Source organism: Alexandromys fortis, unplaced genomic scaffold (assembly GCF_014885135.2).
Source record: "Alexandromys fortis isolate MF-2015 unplaced genomic scaffold, M_Fortis_MF-2015_v1.1 scaffold_25, whole genome shotgun sequence".
Classification (NCBI taxonomy): Eukaryota; Metazoa; Chordata; class Mammalia; order Rodentia; family Cricetidae; genus Alexandromys; species Alexandromys fortis.
This window is the reverse complement of record NW_026067904.1, coordinates 15,823,968-15,829,110: the sequence shown is the minus strand read 5'-3', so window position 1 is coordinate 15,829,110 and position 5,143 is coordinate 15,823,968.

Genomic DNA, 5,143 nt, shown 5'->3' with positions numbered 1-5,143 from the left:
AGCAATCTAAATGTGCAATATTATCAGAAAATTTCTACTGCCTTGCCTTTTAGGAAGATGACATGCAAGTTTTGGAAAATGCCCACCACAACAGTGTGTGTACACACACTAATGCAGGTTAGCTATATGTGTTACTTCAAAGTAGGATTCACTGTCAGATATCTCACGATCTGAATGATTATACTTTGCTCAAATATTTTGATTTCACCGAATGCCAAATTCTTTCAGTTATCTCTCTCTCTCTCTCTCTCTCTCTCTCTCTCTATATATATATATATATATATATACATCTTATGTGAAATTTTGTGAAATATTATGTGCAAATTTTATGTGAAAAAAATATATTTATAATGAAAAATAGCTTGGGATGAGGATGAGAGCTGGTCAAGCAGCCAGCACACATTTGAGTCTGGCCCACATGTGGTGAGTCATCTGTCAAGTTCTTCCTTCACCTTCCACTTTCCAGAGAACCTGTTGAGTTTTCCCTATGTGGCCACACACTATCTGGTGCCAGAGTTGCTGTGCTTCCATATCATGTTTAAAACCTTTCACCATTTATCGCCTTTTTCAAAGTTTTAGTATTCCATTTTTTCACTTCTTTCTCCAGTTGTTTCCAGGTTTAATTTGTAATGTTTTATTCACCCTAATATAGTATCACTCTTTACTGTAAAGCAAAGAAACCAACTTGATTTTTTATACTCTGAATAAAACTTTACACAAACTCCCCGTTGAAGTAGGATTAAGTCCAAAGTATCAAATAATATTTACGGTGCTTTCCCACCCAGTTCCTGCCGATTCAGGTTCACCTTGTACATTACCGCCAAATGCTCCAGACAAATGGGATCAGCTGATTTTTCTCCCGTGTGCACTAAGCATGATTATTCTACAGTGAACATTTTATAATTAGTTCATCCTGATAAGAAACATTTTTTTCTTTTAAGGCTAAACAAGAAGCTTCTCCTCCAGAAACTAGGTTTTAGTTTTATATCATATGTCCTTTGTCTTTTCTTAACTTCCTTTATGGTTTCACTTTACTTCCTGATGGGTATGTCTTAGACTGCTACAGAAAAGTCGATGTCATAGCAGAGCATTAACATTGTGATCATCAAGAATTAGAAAGGTGGGTGGGGAGAGGGGAGAAAGAGCTTTAGTTGGTTTGCATGACAGATGACAAATATACATAGGTTATAGCTCCCTGGAGCCTTACATAGTAGGTCAGCCTGGGCTACAACACAAGGAGTTTCAGGTTATCTCAGGTTACAGAGAAAAATATCTGATCAAAAAAGGAATATATATGAACTAAATACTTGTGTTCTGCATGAGAATAGTGCAAGCAAATATCATTAACAACCATTTTGTTACATATATCAACATGTCTAGAAGCATAGATTTTAATGTTAACAACAAAAAGAACTGTAACTATTAGCCTGACTTGATCACATCTCCCTCTCTGTATGTGTGTGTGTATGCATGTGTGTATGTGTGTGAATGTGCGTGTATGTATGTGTGTGACTGTGCATGTATATACCTGTGTGGATGTATATCTGCGTATATGTGTATATATCCATGTATATATAGAGAATCAGTTATCACATTTAGTTCAAAAAATATACAACTGTTGTAGGTGGGTAGACAACTCAAAATTCACTTTCAAATTGTAGTGTTTCTACCTGAAAACCGGAGTTTCAATGTAGACCAGCTTGGATCTTGCTGGGTATGCAGATCCCATCTTGTCAATATTTCATGATCAGTATTAGCCTTATTTTTATACACTCCAAGATACTGGGCAGGATTTTATACAATGAAGTCTTTGTGAACAGCAAAAGCAGTGCTTCCAAAATGACTTAAGGAGATACTTTACGCTGGAGACATTCATGGTTATGTTGCTGATTGCATGAAATAATGGTACTGGCTATAACTCACTAGAAAAGAAAACAGCTGGGTTCTAATAATCAATCATGTGATATATTCCTCATATGCAGGAAATAAAATTAAAGCTGTTGCTTTGAGATTCTGGTAAACTTTGGGAGAATTTCACACTTTTTGTTTCTGCTTTGTTTCATTCTGTTATTAAGTGAATGGATATAAAACATTAGCTGTTTATTTTGATTTGCTCTCTTGTTTATTTTGGCCTGTACTTGCCCAAAAATAACAGATGAAATGGCTGGCTGGAATGCCAGAGAGTCGATGAGATGCTAAAGGTTGTGCTCATTGGCTTGATGGCAGCTGCAGGGAAGAGACAGGCTCACTGGGTCTCAGGGCTTCAGCAGTGGTGCTTTCCAATGCTTGGCAAAGTATTTGCTCCACAAAAAAATGAAAGTAATATTCATTGAAACGAAAGGATAAGCAACCAGCTGCATGGAAAATGAAACACAAATATCATCCAAGGGTGTAGAGGAACCTAAAGACTGATCAGTCATTTCAGAGCCACACAAGTTCCTCTGCCATCAACTGTTTTTTTTTTTTTTGTGGAAATTTTCATGCAGTGTAATCACTGCATCTTCAAGTAAAGGTTATGTTGAACTTATTTCCAATGACATTTACTTCACAAAAAATAGAATAAAAGGGATTTCATTATCAATGTAATCTCCTCAGATTAAATCCTTTTCATGAATCTTAAAATTATGTCACTATGACATTTAGTACATAAAACTGGAATTATAAAGAGATTTATTTTCTACTTTTGAGAATTAAAATACTTTTTCTTATAATATCTCAGAACATGAGGGAAGGCGATTCTGTCTTGATAACTTGTATGTATGTGTGTCGTGTGTCAATCATGATGTGTTTGGTATTGTTTCCAATGCATTGCATACATTTCTTGGTCTATATTAAACAGTTTATATTTCCATTTAAATGTAGTTTTAAAGAATGCTTTTGACTCCATCCTATGTAAGACATGATGAGAAAACCATTTATGTTGCTATTTTAGTACAATTTTCTGGTCATATGAAAGTAAATATGGCTGTGTGACTAAGGATAACCAATGTGTATAGGCTGATGATCTTCCCACGAACAAGAGCCCTGTCTAACATAAATCCCTTATGTGTGTGAGTGGTGAATTGGTATCAAGATTCCTTAACACTGTAGCTTGCTTCATTAGTGTATTGTTGATCATATACAAATTGCTTTTGTAAAACAATAAAGTATTTCTTGCCCATGGTGCATTATCACTCTAGTTTGATGTGTGAGTCCCTTCTGTGTGCTGTGCTTGCCATTAATGAATAAAAAAAAAACTGCCTTGTCCTATTGATAGGACAAAACTTAGGTAGGCGGAGAGGACAAGACTGAATGCTGGGAGGAAGAAGGCAGAGTCAGAGAGACACCATAGAGCCACAGAAGACAGACGCTGGGAATTTTACCCAGTAAGCCACAGTTTCTTGGTGATACACAAATTACTAGAAATGTGTTAAACTAAGATATGAATGTTAGCCAATAAGAAGCTAGAGCAAATAGGCCAAGCAGTGATTTAATTAATACAGTTTCTGTGTGGTTATTTCAAGGCTAAGCTAGCCAGACAGGTGGAAAGAACAAGCGGCCAGGCTCCTCCTACTATAGTTGACTATAGAATAGTCCTAGAGATCAAAAGATGTGTTGATACAAATGCCTTCTTGTGGGCAATGACAAACAATGCTGCTATGAACATAGTTGAGCACATGTCTTTCTGGCACAATTGTATACATATATAATGGAGGCCTCATTTCGTCACAGGAAACACATATAGGAAAGCTATATACATGTTTTAAGTGAAATCTTCAAATTCTTCCATATTACTTTATGACTAAAACCTGAAGATCTGTTTTACTTATTAATTTTTCTGTTTGAATATTTATAGATCTGAGTAACTTAATTTGAGTACATCAGTCACTATTCTCCTCCCATCAATTGTTCCTGTCAACCACAACTTAACCTCCCAACTTCATGTCTCTTTTTGCTTCTCTCTCTCTCTTTCCTTGTCTCTCTCAAATGTGCTATACAAAGTGTAAACATTAAAAAAAAGATCAAGAATTGAGAAGTTTGGCACACTTAATGTTCAAATAAAACCATCTTTTATAGCATAACACATGCCTTAAAATTTTTACCCAAAATAAATTGATAAAACTAAAAATCTCTACTTCTTTGATTTTGTTGAAATGACTTCTTCACAGCTCATTGTCCTAACAAAAAATATCTTATTTTACTTACATATAAATTGTTGTGCTATTTCAAAATTATGATAACTGAAGTAGGCTATAATGTCATCATATTCATGCATTGTTATAAATATTAGTTTTAGAAAAGTATCATCTTTGATATACACCTCATTAGATTTCACACTCTGAACACAATAAAACAAGAGCCATTTTGATTACTGAATCTCTTTCATTTGGATATACTTCCAAAACCTGATTACTGGTTCATATAGTGATATTTTCCACAGAGTATGAATAAAAATTATTAAAAATTAACATGGAACACCACACAAAGTTTTACAAAAACACTGTTATCTTGAGTAAACAGCAAAAATGCATTGGCACTAAAAAGCATGATTACAAAATATACTACAAATATATAGTATCTAAAATAAGAAGGTACTTGGATATAAACATACATATAAATCAAATTGTACTATATGTATATACACATATGTGTGTATGGATATACAAATTTAAACCCAAAGATAACACATGAGGGGAAATATTCAATATTTCTTGGTATCTGATTTAATTTGGTTAACATTAAGAACTCAATTGTATGAAAGATTTCATAGAGAAGAAAAGATTTATCAATGTAGTCAATACAGTAAAACATTTGCATGTGCCAGTCATCTTCAAAGGCATAAAAAGATCTTACTGGAAAGAAACCCTATGAACATAATTAATGTGGTAAAACCTTTGCACACCACTATCTTCTTTGATGTCATGAAAGAAGTCATGCGGGAGAAAACTCAATGAATGTTAACAATGTGGTAAATCCTTTACATTTAAAACTTGCATTCAAGCAAATTAAAGTATTCATGTAGTAGTAAAACCCCTAGTGTGTAATCAAATTGGGAAAAACTTTAGATTTCACAAAAGTCTTAGAGAAATAACAGATCTTATACAAAGAGAAATCTATGACTATGAAGGATGTGGTAAGTTCCTTAGTCACACACTTCACTTCA